Source organism: Balaenoptera borealis (assembly GCF_965194805.1).
Source record: "Balaenoptera borealis genome assembly, chromosome: X".
NCBI classification, from domain to species: Eukaryota; Metazoa; Chordata; class Mammalia; order Artiodactyla; family Balaenopteridae; genus Balaenoptera; species Balaenoptera borealis.
Genome location: NC_138881.1, coordinates 10,906,584 through 10,933,356, shown reverse-complemented (window position 1 = coordinate 10,933,356; position 26,773 = coordinate 10,906,584). Strand labels below are relative to the sequence as shown.

General features: G+C 43.8%; 1 pseudogene across 1 annotated transcript in view; it reads right to left on the bottom strand.

Moving 5' to 3' along the window:
- LOC309620924 (aldo-keto reductase family 1 member B10-like) overlaps positions 1-26,773 on the bottom strand; it is a 164,575-nt pseudogene that overhangs the window by 110,630 nt on the left and 27,172 nt on the right. The window contains exons 3-4 of the transcript XR_014249865.1: positions 7,913-8,416; positions 4,616-7,707 (exon numbers count right to left, since the gene is read on the bottom strand). The product of XR_014249865.1 is annotated as an aldo-keto reductase family 1 member B10-like (transcript). The remainder of the gene's footprint in view (positions 1-4,615; positions 7,708-7,912; positions 8,417-26,773) is intronic.

Sequence of the window (26,773 nt, the reverse complement as noted above, 5' to 3'; positions counted from 1 at the left end):
GCACCTAGGGACCGTGCTCTGCAACAAGAGAAGCCACCACAATGAGAAGCCCGCGCACCACAACAAAGAGTAGCCCCCGCTCCCCGCAACTAGAGAAAGCCCGCGTGCAGCAAGGAAGACCCAACACAGCCAAAAATAAATAAATAAAATAAATTTATAATTGAAGTATAGTTGATTTACAATATTATATTAATTTCAGGTGTGCAACATAGTGATTTACAATTTTTAAAGGTTATACTCCATTTATAGTTATTATGATATATCAGCTATATTCCCTGTGCTGTATAATATATCCTTGTAGCTTATTTCATACATAGTAGTTTGTCCTTTTTAATCCCTTACCTCTATCTTGCCCCTCCCCACTTCCCTCACCCCACTGGTAACCACTAGTTTGTTCTCTATACCTGTGAGTTGGTTTCCATTTTGTTATATTCACTAGTTTTTTTTTTTTTAGATTCTACATGTAAGTGTTATCATATGGTATTTGTCTTTCTCTGTCTGGCTTATTTCACTAAGCATAATACCCTCCAAATCCATCCTGGTCATTGCAAATGGCAAAATTTCATTATTTTTTATGGCTGAGTAGTATTCCTGTGTGTACACGCGTGTGTGTGTGTGTGTGTGTGTGTGTGTGTGTGTATCACATCTTCCTTATCCATTTATCTGCTGATAGACACTTAGGTGGCTTCCATATCTTGCCAATTATAAATAATGCTGCTATGAACATTGGATGTGAGAGTGGTTTTCACAGAATGGTCATGTCTAGGAGGGCAAGAAAGGAGTAGTGAAGAAAACTCAGTAGGAAAGACCAGGGAGGAAAAGAAAGTAAAAATGAAAGGGAAACTTTCAAGAAAGTAGTCAACCATGTCAACAGATTCAATGAGATCAAGATGACGAGAAAAAGGCCATTGAGTTTGGCAGGCAGGCCCCTGGAGGCTTTCTAGCACAGTTCCAGGGGCTCAGGGAGTGGAATCCAGCTTTGGACAGGTTATGGCTGGTCCTCCATCCTGCCTGTCCATTAGCACCATCTGAAAAACTTTACCAAAAATATGCATTAGACCCTAGGACTTATCTCCAGGGATTCTGATTAAATTGGTGGGAGGTATATCCCTGGCTTCCAGATGTCAGTGTTTTTCTAAAAGCCCCTGAGGCGAATCTAAGGTACTAAAGTACCACTGAGTTAAATAAGGGCAGTGGGTTGGAAAGAAGTGAAGGTAAAGTTGCAGGTAACTCTGTGAATAAATTTAAAAGAAGGCGACAATAGCAACCGCTCACTATGAGCTCCTACTATGGGCCAAACTCTAAGCCCCTGGCGAACACTTTTGCCTTTGGCCATCAGAACAGCCTATGATATAGGGACACTTATCATCCTCATTTTTCCCATCAGGAAACTGAGGTCTACAGACATCCAGGGACTTGTCCAAGTAAGCAGAGAAATCAGGATCAAACCCTGGCAGCTTGGTCAATACAAATTATTTTCCAGGTTATCAGAGAGAGGAGCATATTTATGGTCAGGAGGGAAGAACTTCCTGCCACCAATTTGCCATTCACTGTGACTTGTGTTATTAACTTCCTCGTTACAGATTTACCTTTTTTCTCCAAATAGATTATACCCCTATATTTTCCTCTGTACCTTCCTTCCTCCCAACTCCCCGAGAACAGACGGCATCTACAAACACACGTGACGGTCTTCAGAGAGGAAGCCACTCTTCTGGGAACACAATACTACTGCTGGCAGAAGTGGAATCCCCCGTGACAGCGTGAGGGGGTCTCCAGGATTCCTCGCTAGTGTCTGGTGGCCCCAAGGAGATGTGAACATTCTGCAAAAAGTTCTCTTTGGGGATCTGAAACAACTGACAACTCCTCCCTCCGCTCATCGTGCCATCTCATCTGTCTGACTCCTGAGGGCAACTGTCCCTTGGGAGGGTACAACTAAGATTGGGTCCCCATAAGTAGACCCTAAGATGAGATTCAGCCATAAGCGTTACTAGGGAAAGTCAACGGGGAGGTGGGAAAAAGGACCAGGAGAAGTTGCACAGGCAAGGATGCGATATTGGGCAAAGTTCCACAGGAGAGCTCTGGAGAGAGCGAGGGTCATTTCTTAGAGTTGCCCCAGTCAGTGTGCAGAGGAGCTGGGGTATTGATACCTTCTCATTCATCAGCCTTGGGTTCAGGGCTATTCTTGGGGAATATATAAATTCCCACGTGCGGTTAAAGTGGGTTCAGGCAGCTGGAGGCTGCTCCGCCTACGAATACATGCAGGTGCTGGCTACTGAGAGGAACACACACTGGAGGCACCGTGCCCCCCAGTGTAAGGGGTGCCAAGGGCATGTGGGTGGAGAACTGTCAGCGTCCACCACCAGGTGGGAAGGGGACAATCACTTGTCTGTGACGGGGACAGACAGGCGTGAGAGGGGCGGTAGTTTCCTGCAGGATCTGAAAGTCAGAAGGCAAGGGCGACGGACGAGAGCAGCAAGACTAAAGCTTGTTCCTCAAGGGAAAGAGACAAGCAGCGACCAGAACAGATCGGGGGACCACGCAGACCTCTTTCACACCTCTCAACTCCGGTGCACTGGAAAGGGGACCTGGCACGACTGGATTCCACATTCAACGGGGGCTGAAGGCTTTGGTAATTGGAAAAGGAAGTTATCCCTGAAGCCTGGAGAGTCTGGAGACATCTGGGCTACAGAAATGTATGTACACATCCTCCAGCGGGCGAACCGCAGCACCCTCTCGTCTCACCACGCCCGCCCCATATTCCGCAACAGATGTCACCTCACGCCACGATGCTGGAGAGGACTCTGCAGCCCAGCTTTCCGCCCACGTGGGCTTCCCGTGGTGGCAGTCACACCCCGCCCTCTGACGATGTAGATTATGCCAGAGAGGTTCTGTTTATCACCCGCGGGCTCAGCTGGGCTGCTGGTTGCGCCTAAGCACAGATGCACGGACTCACAGATCCCCAGACCTGGATCTTCCATGAGTGTCCCGCCCCCGTGCCTCTCCCTGACAACTCCCCTGAGAGAAACAGGGCACTCGAAGCATCTGAGGCGAATATCCACGCTCTGTCTCTTCACCGCTGGCTTAGGGCTAGGCCCTCCTCTAGTCGAGGATTATATGGAGGTAATCCTGAAGAACTCCTTTTGCTCAAGACCAAGGCTAATGCAGACCTACACAACTTAACCTCCTAGAGGAACATGCTTTTTGTATCTTCTGAGAGGGAGACAACCCAGGGGTGTGGCCACAAGGACTCAAAGAGAGAAAGGACAGTGGCAGAAAAGATCCTGCGGAGTAGGGGTGACAAACTTGCTCTGCAAAGGACTGGAGAGTAAATGATTTAGGCTCTGCAGGCTGTATGGCCTCTGTCACCACCACTCAACTCCTCTGCTGCAGGGCCAAAGCGGCCAGAGACGGTACATAAATGAATGCGCGTGGCTGTGTGCCCATCAGACTTTATTTATGGACCTTGAAATTTCAATTTCATGTAATTTTTATGTGTCAAGAAGTATTCTTCTTTTGATTGTTTTTCAACCATTAAAAAATGTAAAAACCACTCTTAGCTCCTAGACAGGCTGTGGACAGGCCCATGGACAATAGTTGGCTGATCCCTGCTCTAGAAGGAAGAGCAGTGAGCCCCACCCAGTTATATTTACACACTCCTTATGTCTGCCAGGGCACATTTCCCCGCCTTAGCAGACCAGCCTTGATGTGTGATCTGAAAAGTCCATTTTGCACTCAAGTTTCTCTTTCCCCAAGTAAGAGTTGGTAAGAGATCAACTCGCCTTGGAAATGGTGGGACCCAACTAGTCTCTGTTTCCTGGAATTTTAAATTGAAAAACATTAAATTGCAACCTGATGGAAGATATTTCCCCCCAAATTAATGAAGCCATGCCAAATAAACACCTTTTTTATTTTTTCAAATAGAACCGGAACACAAAAAAAACTGAAACTTAACTGAATAAGCATGTCATTTGGTCTGAGTTTTTGGAGAAAGAAGAAGAAGATATGGGAGACACCAAACCCATTTAAACATTCATCTGTGGACGGTCCTCACAGACAGAACAGTAGTTGATTCAAAGTAACAGTTTTAAACATTTAACTGGGTGTTAAACATTTTGGGTATGAGGGCCTCATCAGATATCATAGGCAATGCTTTATTTCCTGTCAAGATGCCTTTCCCACTGTAAACCCAGAATAGATGACTGTCATTTTAGTAAACGCTCTGTCCTTAGTGTATAAAAAAAGGAAAGTCACAAATGACACACATCTAGAGATTATCATACTAAGTGAAGTACTTCAGAGAAAGACAAATATCATATGATATCACTTATATGCAGAATCTAAAATAAGAATACAAATGAACTTATTTACAAAACAGAAACAGACTCAGAGACATAGAAAACAAACTTACAGTTACCAAAGGGGAAAGGGGGGAGGGATAAATTAGAAGTTTGGGGTTAGCAGATACAAATTACTATATACAAATAGATAAACAACAAGGTTCTACTGTATAACACAGGGAACTATACTCAGTATTTTGTAATAACCTATAAGGGAAAAGAATCTGAAAAAGAATATATATATATATACATATACACACACACACACACACACACACACACACACACACATATATAATGACTCAACCACTTTGCTGTCTACCTGAAACTAACACATTGTAAATCAACTATATTTCAATAAAAATTTTTAAACATTACTATTTAAAACCAGAAAAAAACCCAAATGACACACGTGTTCAGTGAGTTGTATATGACACAAAAAAAATATAGCTAAAGACTTTGTAAATGTCAACCTCTGGGTACTCTAAACGTTGACATTCAAAATCAATCATTTAAGCAGCAGAAAGAAGCCGAGGAGCCTTTGGGGTTTAAGTTGCGAGAAAGAATATATATCTGGAAGGAAACATACTGGCAGGAAAGTTATGGTTCCAGACCTTAGAGAGTTTAAAGTTTTTTTTTTTTTTTTTAAGAGAGTTTGTAGTTGGCTGAGACAGGACTGCTGTTTTAAATAAAATATGGGTTTTGACAGCACCCCATACTTTGCATGTTATAAAGGTGCTATTTTGAGTTTAGAGCTGTAGAGTTGAGGATTTTTTTCCTGCATTTTACTTCTGGAGAGGCACAGGACAGACCATTTCATCCTGAAGTCTAAGCGGCAACAATGGTTCTAAGGAGGCCACAGCAAGGTGTCCTGTTCATTCCTAGAGTTGTACTCCAGGGACTATATATAATCCATAGGTATGGAGAGCCTGGACCTTGTCGGAAAAATGAAGGTTTTAGGATTCTGGCAGTAGCAACTGAGGGAAAAGGGTCAGAGAAGAAAAAAAAAAAAGAAAACCAAGATTTGATAACAAAATGGATATAAATAATAAGAGGGCAGGAACAAAAGTTAAAAAACAATCCTAAGGTTTTCATCTGGGAACCTCCCACTGCTAGAAAGCAAGTAGTTAAAAAAAGGCATCACATTTGTAGGAGAAAGAAATAAGAGAAACTTATTCAAAGAGTGATGTCCAGGACTTCCCTGGTGGTCCAGTGGTTAAGACTTTGCCTTCCAATGCAGGGGGTGTGGGTTCAATCCCTGGTCAGGGAGCTAAGATCCCACATGCCTCACAGCCCGAAAACCAAGACATAAAACAGAAGCAATATTGTAACAAATTCAATAAAGACTTTAAAAATGGTCCACATCAAAAAAAAACAAAAACAAAAAGTGACGTCCTATGTACATCTGGAAGCATGGAACTAGGGTTTAGACAAAAAGTTGGGACTGATCCACATTAAAAGATAGGTATCCACAATCTTAGAGCATTCTTCAAATGAATAAATTAATAAATAGATTAATGAATAAAGATTAATTTTCTTTGTAGGCGTTTGAGAAGAGACTCTGAACTATCATTTATAAACAAAAGATTGAGATTTACTGATTAGCAATAGCCTATCCTCTGAAGTTGTTATAACGGTGTTGAAAATGTTCAACAGAACGATAATTTCTGGCAATACGTAACTTCATTGGCAACAAATTCCTCTGAAGAACAGTGGCATTTATTTCAAAGAGTGAGAGGCAGCCCTGGCCCTTGAGAGAGACATGATACAGACACGGTCCCTCTGCGTACCGATGCGGCGAGTCCTGGTGAACCCATGCAGACCCCGTGGAACACTGAGCTATAAGGACGCCCACCGGCTGTGTCTTAGGAACTTGCCTTCGTGCCTTCAGGCCTTAGCAAAGACTGTGAAGGTCAAGGGCAGCGCTGGCTGGGAGCCAAGTGAAGGTGTCCAGGCATAACTGGAGAGTGGTGAAGAGCAAAGTTGAGAAAAGCAAATTCTCCCTATTGTCAGGTCAGTAACTCTTCTTTTTAAAACCCTCCTATGGCTTCACATCTCACTTAGAAGAAAATGCAAACCCCCCGCCCCAAGAAGCCCAGCACGCTCCAGTCCCCATATCCTCTCCTACGTTCTGCCCTCACTCACCCCGTACAGGCCCTGCTGGCCTTCCCCTGTTCATTCCAATCACAGGAAGCTCTCCTTTGCTGTTCCCATTGTCTGGACCACTTTGTCCTGATCTCTACATGCTGGGTCCTTCTCATGAGTCAGGTCTCAGCTAAAATGCCCCCACCTCTGCTAGAGAGGTCTTCCTGACGACCACATCTGAGGTTGTATCCAGGGTTCTCAATCTGCACTGTGCACACGGATCTCCTGGGGAACCTGTTACAAGGCAGACTTGGACCCAGTGGTTTGGAGGGGAAGACAGAGCGGGGGCAGTGGGGGGAGGGCACTGAGATCCGGCATTTCTAACAAGATCCCAGGAGATGGGCAGCACCACCCCTCAATCTCCATCACACTAGCTGTTTCATTTTTTTCATGATGCTTCACATTTTGAAATTACTTATCTGTTTGTGTACTGGATTGTTCATTGGTGGGTTGATCTATTTGTCTACTAGTAAGTAAATTCCATAAGAGCAGGGATTTTTTTTTTTGCACTATTATTCTTTATTCTTTTAATCTTTATATTCTCAGTGTTAGCAGAGTTCCCTGGCGATCAAGTCAAATAAGTGAAAAATACTGTAAGTTGCTTATCTGAATCCTATCTCCTTGTGATAATCTGCTCCCAGTATACAACACTGCCTAGATTCTGGCCTACAGCAGGGCCAGGCTCAATATGATCTCAGATTAGCTTGGCTAAAATAGGACTCTGGTGGAGAGAGTTAGACTTTAGTGAAGTGAACGGAGAACACCTGCCGGGCAATCTAATCAAGAGATTCAGCTTCAATATTCTGCATTGAAGGGATAATCCTCCAAATGAGACAGAGGGTTCACGGTGCAGGCCCTCTAGTTTCTGCTGAAGCTGAGTATGATCACCATCTCTTCATCATTCAATTTGAAAGTCAAGGCCTAAAATTTCTCAGCAATGCATGTTGGTGTCACAGACTTGGGGATTACAACCACATTCGTTGGATACAGAACCTGATGAGAACCTGGCCTGTAGTTTTTGTGCTTTGCAGCAATATCAACCTTGAGACCCTCCAGTAGGGAAGGGTACTCTGGCTTGGCCCAAGGTTTCACCGGAGAGCCCAGAGGGCTGTATGGTGTGACAGTTATGCCCTTGGAGTGGCAGGACTGGCTCCATTTCTCCTGCATGACGTACAAGTGACAATCTGGTTAGTCACTGCTTTGTATTTTGTTTCGGGCTTGTTCCACAGTTTTTTTGGTTACACAACAAGGCCTGTATAGCACAGAGAACAATATTCAAAACCCTATAATAAGCCATAATGGAAAAGAATATTAAAAAAAAAGAATGTATATATATGTACAACTGAATCACTGCTGTACAGCAGAAATTAACAGTATCGTAAATCAACTATACTGCAATTTAAAATTTTAAATTAAAGCAAATTAAATACAGAGTATTTTGATCTGGAGGTCGCTGAAGTTGGAGATTCCAATGGCTTTCACCAACCCCCTCATCCACCAGCTCCTCCATGGCCTCCCAGGCAACCAAGAATGTTACTTCACTGGCCAGGACATTGCCTTTATTGTCTTTGGAGAAAAGTCATCCCCAGGCTATAATCCCAGTGATTAAGATAAATGTCCAGATGGTCCAGTTTCAGATCCTTGAGGGTCTTCTGATAGGTTTCCTTCACTAGGTTCTTTCAAAGAAGAGGGGCCGTAACTTGTCAATGATGAAGAGGTCCTCCTTCTTCACAACCTTCTTTCGGTGGCTTCCGCCATCTCATTCTTCTTCCGATAGACACAGGCACAATGTGGTGATATCTGCATCAGTGGCCTCCTTCACAGGCTCCTTGACTTTGCCTGGGGGAGACCTTCAGGTGCCCAGATCCACAATGGACATCTTGGCTTTGGTATTGAGTACCACTAAGGTGGCCACGGTCAGTGCAGAAACAGTTCTGAGCAAGCAGATAGGTACCTTGTGCCCTGGTTAAGGAAACTGGCCTTCAAGCAGGGACTGTGTCCAGAATGTTTACTTTTGTATTCCCAGCACTTAACACAGAACCTGGCATGTCACAGATGCTCCGTAAGTACAGTAGAATAAATCATGTTGTTCCAGATTAATTCCTTTATCCCTTTACTGCCCTCTTACCGCTTCAGCGACTGCTCCGCTATACAATAAGATCTAGACTGTAAGTGATAAAGGGCAGTGCTACCCTAGTGCCACTCCAGGAAGTGCCAGTTACTGGTCTAAACTAAGACAAAAAGCTTATACCAAAATGTAAATCTGATATGGCACTCAGCAAAGTGTTTAGTCAGGATGACTTTTTTTTTGTTTTCACAGAAAGACTTTATTGATGAAGGAAATTGCTTTCCCTTCTGGCACAGGCTCATCTCATAAAACAGTGTGTGAACTGGCACCTGTGGGCAGGCTGCCTTGTGACCAGCACAGACACAGAGGTTAAACAACTTAATATATACATTTTATATATATTTTATATTTTCCAACTTCAGAAAACTCATAGGTAAGAGAAATACACACTTTAAGACATAATTACAAAATTTTGTGTCAAGTCCTATAATAAAGAGTTGTGGGACAGAAAACAGAATTGTGGGAGTGACAAGGAATTGTGGGAGAGAATGGAAAACTGTGAGAGAGAGTTGTGGCAGAAAACAGAACTTTAAAAGAGAATGGAGAATCGACAGAGAAAAAGAAGTGTGAGAGTAAATGTAGACTATTGAGAGAAAACAAAATTGTGAGAGAAAAATGGAGAATTGTGTGGGAGAATGGGAAATCCTAAGAGAATAGAGCATTTTAGGCTAGGGGACTGTAGAAGAGATATAGAATTGTGGAAGAAAATGGAGACTGTAGGAACTCTATGGAACTGTGGAAAAAACAGGGAATCGTGAGAAAGAATGAAAAACAGAGAGAGGACAGACAATTGGGAAAGAGCACAGAGAAGTGCCCGACAGAAAAAAAGTGGGAGAGAAAACACGGAATTGTGGGAGAGAATGGGAAATTTTGAGAGAAACAGTGACTTGTGGGAGAGAATGAGGACTTGAGGGAGCAAGTGGGGGATTGTGGGGGGCCACATAGAATTGGGGGGGCTGTAGGGAGATTGTGGGCGAGAATGCAGAACCGAGGGAGCAAACAGGGGATTGTGGGAGCTATGGTGACGTGGGGGGAGGCTGCAGGGGATTGTGGGGGAACAGTGATGAGTGGGGGAGGGGGAGCATGGAATTGTGGGGAAAACGGAATTGTGGGGGCTATGGTGACGTGGGGGGGAGGCTGCAGGGGATTGTGGGGGAACAGTGATGAGTGGGGGAGGGGGAGGCATGGAATTGTGGGGAAAACAGGGAATTGTGGGAGCTATGGTGACGTGGGGGGAGGCTACAGGGGATTGTGGGGGAACAGTGATGAGTGGGGGAGGGGTAGCATGGAATTGTGGGGGCTATGGCGACGTGGGGGGGGAGGCTGCAGGGGATTGTGGGGGAACAGTGATGAGTGGGGGAGGGGGTGCATGGAACTGTGGGGAAAACAGGGAATTGTGGGGGCTATGGTGACGTGGGGGGAGGCTGCAGGGGATTGTGGGGGAACAGTGATGAGTGGGGGAGGGGGAGGCATGGAACTGTGGGGAAAACAGGGAATTGTGGGGGCTGCCTCTGATTGGGCAAGAGAATGAGGAATTACGGGAGAAACAATGACAGGGCAGTTGAGTGGGGAATGGGGGAAAAGAGAATTATAAAAGAGTAAAAAGAATCATGGAGAGGGCTTCCCTGGTGGCCCAGTGGTCGGGAATCCGCCTGCCAGTGCAGGGGACACGGGTTCGATCCCTGGTCTGGGAAGATCCCACATGCCGCGGAGCAACCAAGCCCGTGAGCCACGACTACTGAGCCTGCGCTCTAGAGCCCGCGAGCCACAACTGCTGAAGCCTGCACGCCACAACTACTGAAGCCCGTGCACCTAGAGCCTGTGCTCCACAACAAGAAGAGCCACCGCAATGAGGAGCCCACGCACCACAACGAAGAGTAGCCCCCTCTCGCCGCAACTAGAGAAAGCCCGCGTGCAGCAACGAAGACCCAACGCAGCCAAAACTAAATAAATAAATTAATTAAAAAAATCATAGAGAGATAGAGAATTGTAGGAAATATAAGAAATTGGGGGAGGAAATGGAGAATTGTGGAAAGACGGCATTGTGGGAGAGCAGACAACTGTGGGAGAGATGGGAATGGGAATTATGGGAGAGAATGGAGAAATGGGGGAAACACAGGGAAATATGAGAGAATGGCAAGTTGAGGAAGAGAAGAGAATTGAGGGAAGAGATGGGAATTGTGGAAGAAAACAATTGTGAGAGAATGTAGAACTGTGAGAGAAAATGAAAACGTAACACTGTAAGGTAAAACAAGAAATTGTAGGAAAATATGGCAACTGTGGGAGAGGCGGGGAAGTGCGGGAGAGTATGGAGGGTTGTGGGAGACAATGATGGGAGAGAATAGCAGATAAAATGTACATTTGTGAGGGAGAAGAGACAACTGGGGAGAGGCTGAGAATCGTGGGAAAGAATTGGAATCGTGGGAGAGACTGGAGAATTGTAGAAGAGAATGAAGCATTGAGAGAGACAAGGAATTGTGAAAGCTGGAGAAATACAAGAGGAGCACTGATAAAAAAGATGAAGAACTGTAGATTTGGAAAGGTGACTCACTTTACCAGGACCAACCCTAAATTCAGTTAGCAACTCAGAAAGAGTCGCTGATTTTGACTCTGCTAACACCCCAGGTCTGACAGCAGCCGTTCCTCCTACAGTACCATGGATTAGCAACCTCCTAGGCACCGCCTCGTGTGTTCCAAGGTCTCGTATTATTATTCCAGACCATGTCCATTCTCCTCTCCTCACAGGGCTGGCTCAGCCTCAGTTCAGAAAGTTAGACGCAGTGGTTTAGTGCCTCTTGGTTTTGCTACACCTGAGACCCTACCCTTAGGAGCCCTGAAATTAGTGCCCCATACTCATTTTTCATGTCACTTTCAGTAGTCAGTCCAGAACGACAAGGAACAGAGGTGTTTGCTCAGTGACATTTTCCCTCTTTTGTACTTTATTTTCCATTGAATGCTAGGAAATCTGCTCATTCATCAGGAAATGGCCCATTTATCATTTTTATGAATACATGTAATGAGAATGCTAGTTTCAGCTTGGAAGTGTTATAAATAGAAATCATTGGCTTTGGAATGAAAAAAAAAAAATCTTTGCTCACCTCTGGCCAAGAGCTGAGGGTTTCGTATTGCTGCATTTATACATCGATGATTTCATAAGTGTTTATAATTATAACCAGGGAGACCACCTGGATGTAATTCAGGACTCTTTCACTTCTTGGTCTATAATACTTTCCATATGTTAGTTTAGAAGTGCCGTACCTCTCTGTTAACAGCCTTTCCCCGCTTAAAAAGCCATCAGCTTTTAAAGACATAGGGATATTTTACTTTTTCAGTGGGAAGAACATCGTCACGTTACAGATAGTTACCTTCTCTTTGAGGTACTTTTGTGCCTATACATTTACATGGACCCTTTAAAGACTTTATCATCTTTAACTGAAAGCTGACCATCACAGAAAACAAAGATGGTTAAACTAATACCCATTCCCAGGAGCAAATGAGTGAAGGTGCAGTGAGAATTAGATTCTACATTATTGCGAACAGAAAGGCATTAGAGGAGAGAGATGGTAGTCAGTAGAGTTAGAGGTGGAGTCAAGCAGGACTGTCACCATCCAGTAGTATTTGTTTTTGTTTTTTGCTGTGTTGGGTCTTAGCTGCGGCATGCGGGATCTTTCTCGTTGCAGAGCGCAGTCTCTTCATTGCGGCGCGTGGGCTTCTCTCTAGTTGTGGCATGCGGGTTTTCTCTCTCTAGTTGTGGCACGCGGGGTCCAGAGCGCGTGGGCTCTGTAGCTTGCAGCACGTGGGCTCTCTCGTTGAGGCGCGCAGGCTCAGTAGTTGTGGCGCGTGGGCTTAGCTGCCCCGCGGCATGTGGATCTTAGTTCCTTGACCAGGGATCAAACCCACATCCCCTGCGTTGGAAGGCAGATTCTTTACCACTGGACCACCAGGGAAGTCCCAGTCACCATCCAGTTTTTTTGTTTGTTTGTTTGTTTGTTTGTTTTCACCATCCAATTTTGATGGCAGCAGACCAAGCATAAGATTCAATCGGTTAGGTAAAGGGAAAGGTCTAAATAATCGAAGGAGAATCACATTTTCATTGTTTGGTTGCTCATCATGAGTTAATTCATTTTCTGTTGTTAAGAACTTTTAGAAAAAGTAGTAATACTTCCTCAGCCCAAAGTAATTCAAAGTGTTTAGGCCAAAAGTCAGCCTCCCTTTTGCCTGTGTCCTCTCATCACTCAATATCCCTTCCTGGAGATAATATTACCATTTCCTATGTAGAGATGATTCATTTTCAAAATGAACATGTTCTTGAACTCACACAGTTTTCTACTAATATTATTCAATATTCGATGTGGCAAAATTCCATTCCAACAAAATAATTTGCAATGAACTGAAATGATATGACCTGTATGTGTGTAGCCCCACAATGACTGTAAAGGGGTTAAGTAGTAAAACAGTCAGTGGGTACACCAGAATCAGACACCTGAATTATCACTGAGTCAGTGACTTCTGGGCCAGGGGAAACTTTTGGGGTCATTTTCAATCTGTAACTTGCTCTCCCTGCACCAAAAATTCCTACCATTTTAACCCTCTTCAACAACTTCAGTCCAACTTAGACTGAAGGCAAGGCCCAGAATGTCCTGAAATTCTGCAGTACAGAGACAGACAAAAGACAGGCCAAGTCACTGGGGAATGGCAGCCAGTGTTTTCCAGCCTCTATCAAAGATGAGATGTAATTTGATGGAATTTCTCAAATCTATGCTGTAACAGGGACAGCAGAATCTAAATCTTAAAAACACAACCTATAAAGGATGTGCACCTCATGAACAGAAATCACAGAAGACTAAGACTTACCATACAGTAAGTCCCCTACACGCGAACTTTCAAAGGTGCGGACAAGCTACTACCCAGACATAACTGGATCGTTTTTTTCAAGAGGGTGGATAGAATGGAATCCAGTAAGGAACCAGTACCTGTGCCATCAACGTCAGGCGTGAATGAAACTGCAGCTTGCCCTCTGTCTCCTATTGCTGATGATCCTTCAGCTCTACCATCTCCCACCTCCTCTCCCTCCTCCAGTCGGTAACTCTTCTTGCCTGTTCACTCGACGCCAGCCCCTGTATGCCAGCTGTTGTACTGTACTACTGTACTTTTCAAGGTACTGTACTGTAAGATTAAAAGTTTATTTTTTGTGTTTGTTTATTTTTATGTATTCTTTGTGTGAAAAGCATTATAAACCTATTAAACAGTACAGTACTATATAGCCGATTGTGTTAGTTGGGTACCTAGGCTTTGTTGGACTTAGAACACACTGGACTTACGAACATGCTGTCGGAACGGAACTCGTTCGTATGTAGCGGACTTACTGTAATTGAAACAGAGCCTCTAAATAAAAGAAACCATACCAATAAGGCTGGCACAAGACGTCCCCCAGTGTGGGGACATGAGGCAAGAAGGCCCAAGGTCCACAATGAGGTCAGCAGACAGAAGCAAGGATCTGGATACGGCCATGGGTTAGTGTAGGTCCTCCGCGAAGCACTCACCATGATGGGGTTAAACATGCGAGGATTTTACCAGGGGAAATGCCTGTGGGAGAAACAGGGGAGAATGCTGGGGAAGGCTGGAGCCACTTCAATCCTCAATGTAAGTCTGACCCCAGTGAAGGAGAGTGGGAGAGCAGGTTGGTGGAAGAATCCTAGACTCCTGTGCAGACAAAGGAAGGGTCGCCAAAGCTGCTGGGGTGTGTTGGAGCCTAAGTCCACCAACAGAAGAAAGTGTGTCTCCCAGTGACAGGCTGCCTCAGTGTCCCATCACACTTGGTTACTAGCAGGGAGCACCGCATGGGAGTTGTGGCCTCAGCACAGACGCTGTGACGGCTTCAGAGCACAGCTGCTGGGGCCCTTAGTTAACTATGCTCCTAGAGGTAGAGGTCTGCAAGGTACATTCTTATGTATATTCTCAGGCCTTCCTGTTGAAGAATCAACCATTTCCATCTAAGGCCAACTTGGGAGTTGATGTCACAACTAGTCCACCCCCAGCCTTGTCCTGATCAATCTCTATTCGCTCAAGTTCACTACAATCAGCCGTCTGTATCCACAGGCTCCAAATCCACAGATTCGACCAACCATGGATCAAAAATATTCAGAAAAAAAAGTTCCAGAAAGTTCCAGGAAGCGAAACTTGAATTTGCCACACTCTAGCAACTATTACCGTAGCACTTCCATTGTATTAGGAATTATAAGTAATCTAGAGATGATTTACAGTATACGGCAGGATTGAGTAGGTTATATGCAAATGTTGTTGAACAACAATCAGTATTGAAGCTGTAAAGAACAAACAGCTTTGCTTGGGGTCTTAGGAATTTCAATTCAGGAGACACAGATTTGGGTAAAACAAAGAGTGACCCTGGGAAGAGAAAGGATAAGGGGCTTATAAAGGCAAAAGCCATGAGGTTGTTAAAGTTGTCTTGCAAGAATTATGATTGGCTCTGATGCAAAAAGAAGTATTTGTCCTTAAGGGATAGGCTGTCACAAGTTATTTAGGGTAAGGGTCCCATAAGTGTCTTGAGTTTCTGGAACACTGTGCAGATGTTCTGGATGCCTGCGTTAAGACAGAAAGTGGTCAAAAGTTCAGATTCCATCTGGGCTGAGATGTAAGTCCCACTTCCTCAGTGGTCTCCCAGCTCCATTTTAGAGAGCTCTCTTAGCAATACCAACTCCATTTTTATTTTCCTTTACAATACTACACTATTTTATATAAGGGACTTGAGCACCCGTGGATCTCGGTATCCAAAAGGGTGGGGGTGGGATGTCCTGGAACCAATCCCCTGCAGATACTGAGGGACAACTGTATTTAGAAAGCTGTATAGGGGCTTCCCTGGTGGCGCAGCAGTTAAGAATCTGCCTGCCAATGCAGGGGACACGGGTTCGGGCCCTGGTCTGGGACGATCCCACATGCTGCGGAGCAACGAAGCCCGTGCGCCACAACTACTGAACCTGCGCTCTGGAGCCCACGAGCCACAACTACTGAAGCCCACGAGCCTAGAGTCCGTGCTCCGCAACAAGAGAAGCCACTGCAATGAGAAGCCCACGCACCGCAACGAAGAGTAGCCCCCGCTCGCCACAACTAGAGAAAGCCCACGTGCAGCAACGAAGACCCAACGCAGCCAAAAATAAATAAATAAAATAAATAAAATTTTAAAAAATCTAGAAAGCTGTATACAGTTCATTTCCCGAGAGTGGGTTTAATTATTCTGTTATTATGCTATCTTTAGTAAGAGAACCCTTTTAAGTACTGTTAAGAGAAGTGGACTCGTGAACTTTAACTGGTGATTGAAATCAAGTTTCTGGTGCTCATGAGGCAGATCAAGTTAACAAACGCTCTGTACAACCTGCGTCCTGCCAAGGCCGGCATCTTTGGGTGTGTAGACGCTGCCTAAGCACCTGTAGGACGGAACAGTGGCACGCTGATGAGGGAATGGTAAGATTTCTGGCTGAGGTCGAAAATGAAGATTAAAATAAGATTAGTCCCCAGTGGTGAGAGAAAATCCTCCAACTCTGCCAAACTGTCTTCAGTCTGCTTAACAAGGGCTCCATGTGACAACCACAGGGCTTCAGCAAAATCCCTTTCAGCAGAGGAACAGGAATTCTCTACTTGCATATATTTGGGCTACAGTTTGTCTCCTGTTTCATGATTTGTTCTAGTGTAGGAGAGGTGGAGATAAGAAAACTCAGCACATTCGTGGGGAGTACAATGCCTGTCTGTGAAATTAAACCCAGAGAGAGATAGGAGTGGTTTCTGCACCCAGCAGTGTGCCGCCTTCACACCCACAGCGCCCTTCACATCTGTAGGGCGGACGCTCAGAACCGAGTATTCAAAACACTGGATAGTTCCTAACCTCAGCGCTTTCACCAAAGTTTTAAGAAACACTCCCCAAGACTCCTTTCTGCATCCAGAGCCTTTTGAAAGAATTCTCAACTGTAGCAAGGAAAGAGGTTTCTGGAATTTGTGATCTTCTACTTATTCATTTAAAATTTATTTTAAAATTTTGCATTTGTTTAAACTTCTGATTTTTGTTTTCCTGGGGTTTTTTTTGGCCACACCGTGCGGCATGCAGACCTTCCCTGATCTGGAATCGAACCCGTGCCCCCTGCAGTGGAAGCGCAGAGCGTTAACCACTGGACCACCAGGGACGTCCATAAACTTCTAATTTCTGGATAGATAAAATTCACAAGTACAAAAGTACATATGCCATGAAAAACACACCCTGTTCCTTCTGTCTCCAATGACAACATTGTTCTCTACCCGAGCCCTATGCACCTGGAAAACCGCAGAAAGCTAAGAAATAACCCCATGCTTTTGTGTTCCGGGAAAAGGCTTACTGCAAAGAACCACCTTTCCCCATGGGACTTAGATAAGACTTGTGGACAAACCCTTGTTACATACGACAAGGCCAGACACAGGCTCGAAATTCCCATTTTTTGCCTTAAAAATGATTCGACGAACTGTTGTACACACTGGTCCATCAGAACAAAATGCTTGACAACCAAACTTTGGTTAAGCTCCTCTCCTTCGCCGAGACCCTGGAGCTTTGGCCCACCCTCAGCTTGAGCCAACAGATAATCCCTCCTGAGGACAGGCAAAGCCTCAGGTGCAGACATTCTCTGATGACTGTCCCATGACTGCCTTACCTGGTTCCTTCCCTAGGAAAGAAGACCGCCTCTCGTCTAACCCTTGAGAGCTGGCAGATCGGTGCTGGGAGGGTTTGCTCTGCTGCAATCACCTCTTGCACCCCATCCCAATAATCCTTTTGAATAAAGTCCTGAATTACTTACGAAATCTGGATTTGTTTTTCATTTGATACCCGTCTCCCAATTCTCTGCAGGCAACCACTATTCCCAACTCTTACACATCCCTCCCTAGATAGTCTGTATTGATAAAAATGTCAACATTTACATAGTTTCTACTTCCTTATTTCCATGTAACAGTGTCATTTACAAATTATTCCGTTAGTACACGTGGATGGCCTTATTGTGTTTGAAGTCTAGAGTCTTCTATGGCATTCTATGGATGCACCATCATTTATTTAAACAGTTCCCTACTGATGGACATTTAGGTTGCTGTACAAACTCTAATGTAATGAATTATGCATACATATGTCATTGTGCACCTGTGTATGTCCGCAAGAGAAAGACTGTAAGCAGAGAGGGTAGGGGGTCCCTAGAGAAAGAGAACCAGGCGTGGCTTTCTTGATATAAAAGAAGCCATTTTTGGCTTAAGCCGTTTTGTGATCTAAGCCTGGCCACAATGCTTTGCCCTTGAACAGGTCTCAGTAATTAATGATCTTAAGGGAAAAAAGAATGCAGAAACATTGCCTGTTATCACACAAGAGAAGTAACAACAGCAAAGATCAGTTGAAGAAACAGACAAATGAACATAGAAAACAAATTTATGGTTACCAGAAGGGAAAGGGGTGGGGGAGGGATAAATTAGGAGTTTGGTATTAACATATGCACACTACTATATATATAGTATATATATACTTCATATATATGTATTATGTATATGTATACAAAATAGATAACCAACAAGGACCTACTGTATAGCAAGGGGAACTATACTCAATATTTTGTAATAACCTATAAGGGAAACGAATATGAAAAAGAATATATATATATATATATATCTGAATCACTGTGCTGTACACCTGAAACTAACACAACACTATAAATTAACTATACTTCAATTAAAAAACTTTTTTTTTTAATCAGTTGTAAAGACTTCCAGTTCTGTTTCAACGGTAAAGACTCGCCTGAAGCACTGAACCACCAGATCAACTGGAACCTAAGGGATGATAATATTGACCTTGCTGATCCTCATGACTTCAATCAACTAAAGCTTGGCCTCTGTTGACCGCTCAAGCCCCTTCATTAATACGCATGCACCCTTAGCTTAAAACTTCCCCAGTTTTGCTGTTGGGAGACACAGCTTTGGGAAAGATCCCCAGTGTTCTCCTTACTTAATGCAAGTAATAAATCCTTCTCCCGAACTTTGGCTTGGTTGTGTCTTTTGACTCGACACCTATCAAGAGGCAAACCCAGTTTTCCAGTAATGATATCTTTTGGGGGAAATGTGGGTCAGGCACATAGGTATTTTTAATTTTGGTAGATAGTGCTGGATTGTTCTAAGGAGTTCAAAGTGTCAATTTACACTCCACTGACCAATTTTTAAAAAAAAGCAGAATCTTGGGACGCAACTCAGATTTATTGAATCAGAGTTTGCATTTTACCAAAGCCCCAGGTGATTTGCCCGCACATTCAAGTGTGAGAAGCCGCCCCCAGAGCAGTGGTTCTCACGCAGCCAGAGACTGGAATCCCCTGGGGGGCTTTAAAGAATTCTGATGCCCAGGCCACTCCACGCCACAGATGGAGGAAATCAGAATCTGGGGGGTGTGGGTGGGAGAACCAAGTCATCAGGATTTTTAAAGCTCTCCTTGAGGCAGGACACAGATGGGCCCCAGGCTGAGCAGCTAGAGTTTCTCCCCTGCGGGGGAACAGGAGCGAGGAGAAGCTGAGCCCTGCCCAGATAAGAGATAAAGAGACCACATATTCCTCGCTCTCGAGGTCAAGGAGACCTTCCCGACTACACATGCGCAGAAAGGCTCCTCGGGGGTCAAAAAGGGAGGGGGCGCCACCCCATAGTAGGTGATGTCAATCTACCCACAGGCCTCTTCGCCAGAATCCATCTTGCCTAAGACATGAGCGCGCACACAAGGGAGGACCCTGAGATGAACCAAATACGGACTCAGAGCCCGGCAAAGCAAGGTGACTGGCCAGAGGAAACCTGGAAGAAATGCCCCATATAAGTGATTCAAACTACCACGAGGGCGCAACTCTCTCTCTGAGTCCACCCGTGTTCACATGTATTCTTTTTCCTCCTAATAAACACTTTACTTGTTGCACTACTTTCCGTCTCTTTGTGGGAATTCATTTCTACAAAGCTGATGGGCCAGGGCCTTGTTACTGGCCACTGTCCCTGGTGGTCTAGTGGCCAGGATTCAGCTCTCACTGCCGCGGCCTGATTTCAATCTCTGGCCGGGGAACCGAAATCCTGCTTCAAGCCGCTGCAGGCCGAGGCCACCCGGGATGATCCCCAGTGACCAGAGTGGTCTTGAAATATCATTTCTCACTAAAAAACCCCCAGGCTTCTTGGAGAAACGACTGACTCCAAGTCTGGGCCAGGAAACATACAAGATGAATAAGTGCCTGACGTTAACGAGGCACCCATTTCCCAGACAGCCATCTCGAATAAACACATAACCAGCTGTACAACACAGCTACTAGTAAACCAACTAGACAAGGAATCAGGTTGCCCCCACCCATGAAGTTCCCCTTTTAGAAAGCCCTGGGTGGTCTAGATAACTGACCGCTTGTGTGACCCCTTATCTCCCTTCCCCCTCCCTCATTCCCGCTCTTATGCTTTACATTTGCCAATAAAGAGTGAATCCACAAAACTCTACATCCCCACATTCAGGCTCTAATAAAGGTAGAGCCCCAGGTCTGTGCTTTCTCCTTCTCTTCTCTCTACCTACGACCTCCCTGTATGGCCCTTGGGTGTGTCAGGTACCCTCCAAGATTTGTGAGTAATAAATCTTATTCTTCAAAGTTCCCTGATGGTTGTTGCTAAGGTACATCCTGTGATCTTAAGAACCACAAGGGCTGGTCCAGCCACCATACTGGCTCTGGTCCAGGAAGCACCTGTGGAGGCTGCCACAAGTAGTGCCTCAGGCATTCCTGGCCAAGAGCATTGCTATCAAAAGGCTGACACGACACAACAGAACCTGCAACATCTTCTAATACCAGATAGCAAGGACACTCTCAGAAGCAGCCAGGATCATGTCAAAAGACTCAGGAACCAACTTGATGAGGCTCCCACTGGCCAGATATGAGCCCTAACAATGATAATAATTGCCATGGATTGAAATCCATCAAATATGTTTAAATACATGAGTTCATAATAATATTTAGAATGATGATGATGATAATTGTCACCTTTATAGGAGGACAGGACACCAATTTGTAGTCTTAAAAAGTGATAAATAAAGAAAGTGAATCAAAGCTTTATCCCACCTTTCCTCTATGAACTATACCAGTGGGTAATAGATAGTAAATGAGGAGAATCTTTCTCTATAAAAGTATTCCAACTAATAAATGAAAAAGACAGGATAAAGTTCAAAAATAACCATTTTGCAACCCCTGATGAAGACACAGATATAGGCGTTAGGCATCATTGGCTGGTAACATCATCAAAAGAGAGACAAACAGACATTGTGAACCTCCTGATAGGAAAACACATCACCATCCTGTGGTCTTGCCAAAGGGAAATGAACTGAGTCTGACAAATCTCAGGATCCAGATGCTGAATTGCAGGAAATATGGAGGACAGAGGAACATACTGAGCTGCACCAAGAGTGTTGTGTTAGTTATTTACTGCTGCATAACAAATTACCCCAAAACACAGTGGCTTAAGACAACAATTCACACTTATTATACTCACAGTTTCCCTGGGTCAGGAACTCAAGAGTGTTTTAGCAGGGTGGTTCTGGCTCAGGGTCACACAGGAGGTCACAGTCAAGATGTTAGCTGGGGCGGAAGTCATCTGAAGGCTTGACTGGGGCTGGAGTACCTGCTTCCAAGGTGGGTCATTCACATGGCTGGTAAGTTAATTCTGGCTATAGGTGGGAGGCCTCAGCTCCTCCTCACGTGGGCCTCTCCCAGGCTGTCTGAATGTCCTTGTGACGTGGTGGCTTACTTCCTGCTGAGTAATCTAAGGGAGAAAAACAGAAGCAGCACAATGTCATTTATGATAAGACCTCAGAAGCCACACACTATCACTCTGGCTATATTCTGCTGGTCACACCGATCAACCCTGATACCACGTTGGATGGGACTATACAAGCGTATGAATGACAGGAAGTGCAGGTCATTGGCACCCATCTTGAAAGCTGGAAACCACAAGTATGCAATCAGCAAACTCCATGCTGTGAAAACGCTACTGTTCAATTAGTCTATGATCTTCATCAGATAAATTATAAGCAAAATAAAGGAATGGGCAGAGAACCTAGAGATTAAAAGAGACTTAAAAGCCATCAAATTTTAAAATATCAGCAAAACTATATAATATCTAGGTACATGTATCTGGGTAACAAAACTTAAAAATTGCAAGGAAGTGATTACTAGAAAAGCCAAAATGGTCACTTATGGGGAGAGGGTAGGAAGGGACCAGGATTTAGCACAAATAAGGGGCTTTTGGAGTGGCTAGCAAAACTCTTTCTTGACCTGGTAATGCTTACAAGCACAAAGGTGCTTAACTTAGACTACTTCACTAAGACATGTATTTGCTTTATGTGATTTCCTGTATCTGTGTTTTATTTTACAATAAAAATTTTAAAAATAGAAATCCTAGCCCTGAGATACAGGGTTAAAGCTTCCTAAAGATATTTGCTGGACTTTGTGCAGAAGTCACCGTTCCTTTGAATACTAGAAATTAGGAGGCCAGAGCACAGGTCTTTTTTTTTTTTTAATGAATTTTTTAAGAAGTACAAAAGGAAATGCAAGCATGCCAGCATATTTGCATTTCTACAGTTTTTTTTTATCCCACCACTCTTCAAGGTAGTAAAAATAAGAAATTTCAAAAGACTTCTCATGAACTATATAAGCACAAATATTCTCTTTTTCCTCAAAACCAGATCATTGCATTTGAAATGGGAACAGGAAACTGAATGTGATGGAATGTTCTTCCACCCACCTTTCACGAAAGGAATTTTCAGTGCAAGTAGCACCAGTATCCCAGGCCTGCCTTTTGAATGAAAGAATGAAATCCATCTCCCCCTACCTCCTGTCAATAAGCTGTAGCTACCCCAAATATTAACAGAGATAACCCCCCAGCCAAAGATGTAGGTTCTCATAGCTCCTTATAAGCCAGAGAAAAAGAAAAAAGAGAACATAACACCCTAATCCCAAGGCATTACTTAGCCATCGAAGCTAAAACAGAAAATCCAATCTAATCCAATCAAAACTCATCTTGTTTCTTAAGTGAAAACCATTTTGCAATGGAAATCAGGGTTATTTTTTACTGGTGAGTGGCTGAATGAATTGCTCCCACAGGGTATCTTTGAGTTTTCTAAAAGCTGTTGCAAGTTGGATGCCACTCATTTTTAGTGGAGAGAAACCAGTTTCTGATCAACGTCCCTTCAACCAATCCCAGAGTCAGCTGAATTCCCTGTGCGTTTACCTCCCTGTAATGCCCTACCCTCATTTCCAGGAATTTTTTTTTTTTAATGCACCTGCAACTATGTGCATTTGTTTGTTTGTTATTTATTTATTTATTTGGCTGTGCCGGGTCTTAGTTGCAGCATGCGGGATCTTTAGTTGCGGCATGCAGGCTCTTAGTTGCAGCATGCATGTGGGATCTAGTTCCTTGACCAGGGATCGAACCCAGGCCTCCTGCATTGGGAGTTCGGAGTCTTAACCACTGGACCACCAGGGAAGTCCCAGGAATTTTTTTTTTTTTTTAACTGGATAGCAACAAGGGAAGAAGAGCCCTAATGAAAGTATCTCTGGGACACTTGGGGGCTGGGCCAGAGTAGAAGAAATTTCTGGAGCTTCTTCACGCATCTGTCAGGAGTGGTCTGGCCTGTACTGCCTCCACAACAAACTGAGGGCTTAGCTGTCCTTCTTTTTTCTTCCTTTTTCTCTTTTTCTCCTCATCCTCCTCCTTTTATATTTTAGAAATTAAATTTTATTACTTTGTGTTGGTTCAGGAATCTCAAGGCATGTCAAATTACCTGGGCCAGGTGGGTAGTTTCTCTATCTGTACTGTTTGATAAGAGTGAATGTCATTCACATCACCATTATTATATATAAATTTAATTTCAATCAATTCAGTAAACACTGAAGATATTTTAGGTGTCAAATTTTTTTTAGGCATTAAATATAGAACATCAATATGATCTCTTTCCATCAGTGGCATTTTGAGCAGGGCTTAGAGGTATAGAAGCAGATTCTGAAACTATGGGGCACCTCCAAAGGTCAAAGATCTAAAGAAACAGATGGAATCTGGATTCTGATGAACAGACTATCTTACCTGTGTCCAAAGACACATGAGTAGGCGGAGGAGGGAGACTGCCTGTTAGGAATGCCTCTCTGTTGGTATCCCCTGCTTTAATCAGTGGCTGTGTAGGGATGAGCTAACTGGAAAATCCATCGCAGGACTGATCAACTAGAATGACAGAGGAGTGGCACTCCGGCTGTGTTCACTGGGGAGTATAGTTTGCAATTCACTCTTTTTGACAATTTTTCTTGAAAAAAATATTTACAGGAGTCCACTCAAACAGTACATGTTCCACCCGTTGCTCTAGTTAACACTTCTCAAAGGAGTTTTGCATCAGAACCTCCTGGTAAGGTAGTTAAGAATACACAACCCGGTTCCACCCGACACACTGATTCCTCGGTCTAGGGTGACGTCAAGGCAGTTCATGGAGAAAGCTCCCTAGGTGGTTTTTGTGTCTGTTCCTGGTTACCCTCTCACCACAGCCTCCATTCTCCATGAGGTTTGTTACCCTAACACACGTGAGGGATTCACTACAAGCTCACTGTTAGTAAATTTGGGGACAAACATCCTAGAGTCCTACAATGGAAGAGAACATAAAAAGAGAATATACATATATATGTATTTATATATGTATAACTGAATCACTTTGCTGTACACCGGAAACTGACACAACATTGTAAATAGCTGTAGGTCAATTAAAATAAATCCTAGAGTCCTATCAAATCTCAAGGGAGGATGGCAATGGGGAGGTGCTTATGTAGTTTGAAAAGGTTCCCAGTTGATTCAAACATTTGGATCATCTCCTCACTTACACCAAGAACCACAGCTCTACAATTTATCCTTGGATTAAATGATCCATCAGAAAGATTTTTATCCAGACAAAAATATTTTGATCCCCAAGCCCCTTGCCTAAGAATTGCTTTTTGAAACTTTCAGAGTTGTACACTTCCATTGGCCTTACTAGAAGAACAAACATATCAAACTTGTCTATTTTTCATGGGGTCACTGATGAAGTCCTCGTTCACTTTTATACTATTCTCTTTGCTAGGACCTGGGACAACAGAACTCCTTAAGAACTAGTTTATGCTTTATGGATGCTGGACCATGTAACTGCCTGTGTTTCTCTTTTTGCCTTGGCTGCTTAGAAGCTCAGAACCAAACATATGGCCACAGCATGGATGTTGGGCAGTTCGGTCTATTTTCTTTTGCCTGATTTCTTCACTTACTTTTAAAGTTAACCTTCTCTCTTATGTTTAATTATTATTCCAACTGATACACTTAATAATAAGATATACTTGTAACAATACATTTGACACAATGTATAAGAAGTATATATGTAGCAATCAACATATTTATAATGATTGACAAATTTGTAGCAGTTGATTACAAAGTATGTAATGCTTTATATTTGTCTTAAATCCATTCTTGGAAGATACCCTGGTATAAACAAACAAACAAACAAAACAACAGACAGACACTACTGTTTTCTAGACGTACTGATGAAATACTTGGTAATTTAAAAAGAATATGGAGGGACTTCCCTGGTGGCGCAGTGGTTAAGAATCCACCTGCTAATGTAGGGGACACAGGTTCAAGCCCTGGTCCGGGAAGATCCCATATGCCGCGGAGCAACTAAGCCTGTGTGCCACAACTACTGAACTGCGCTCTAGAGCTCGTGAGCCACAACTACTGAGCCCACGTACCACAACTACTTAAGCCCACGCACCTAGAGCCCATGCTCTGCAACAAGAGAAGACACCGCAATGAGAAGCCCGTGCACCGCAATGAAGAGTAGCCCCCGCTCACCACAACTAGAGAAAGTCCACACACAGCAACGAAGACCCAACGCAGCCAAAAATAAATAAATAAATAAATAAAACCACTAATTAAATAAATAAATAAACAAATAAAAAGAATATGGCTAACTAACACTGGGGGAAATAGAGTCCAGTATGTGTTCACTTCAGTCAGTGGCTTTTCCAAATGGTTTTCATCTAGGGCCTCCCAAAAGGGGATCACTTAAGGAAACTGAGGCATCTTAATGCCTTTTAAATCTGGAATAACAGGTCTGTTTGCTCAGCTGCATCCAAACTGATGATCCTTTCTAGATTTCCAGGGTTCTCACGGAAGTCGGATTCATCATTGTCTCTAGTATCTTCTTGATATTAATGGGGAGCCCAGAAACAAACGAAAAACTTTCAATTTTTGCATATATACAAACACACATACATGCATACACCCACACACATATATGTTATATAAAGTGTATTTTAAGAAAAATAACTTTTTTTTTTTTGGCTGTGCCGTACGGAATGCAGGATCTTAGCTCCCTGACCAGGGATCGAACCCATGCCCCCTGCATTGAGAGTGTGGAGTCTTAACCACTGGACCACCAGGGAACTCCCCAAAATAACATTTAAAAAGGAGCCATTCCTCTTTATCAATTCTTCTATTCCTTCTTATGCCTAACTATTTCCTGACTATGGTGGTATGTATTTTATATGGTACCATAAAATATGTACCATATTTTATATGGTACAAGTATTTTCTTTAAAAATAAGAGAATGACCATTCTATAAATAACTGCTTTGAATCTGGACATATTTTCTTCTTTACTCTGGTGAGATCCTTTATAATATACCATAAAATGAGGCCCCAATTTCCTCAGCCTATTAAATATCCAGAGGTATTCAAACCTGCCTTCAAAACGCTGGAAACCATACGATCTGAGACCAGTCCCAAGAGGAATGGCCTGGGCCTCACATATGGGGAAGCTGTTAAAACCTCACCCTAGAAGTGTTCAGTTCTCCTTCACTCTGGAAATCCTGCCTTCACATGTGTGAAATGTGTCCTGGGGGAAACAGCATGTGAGCTGGTTGGGGGCTGCTGAGACCCTGTGAGCGGGTGGCAAGGGCAGCGGGGGGTTGCCTGGAAATAAAAGAAATGGAAAATAATGAGCTTGTGCTTGACGGTGATCGCTGGCTTAGTTGTTCCTAGCTCCCTTTCGTTCCATTCAGAGAACTGGTCTTAATAGGCAAGGTGCCCTCAGAGG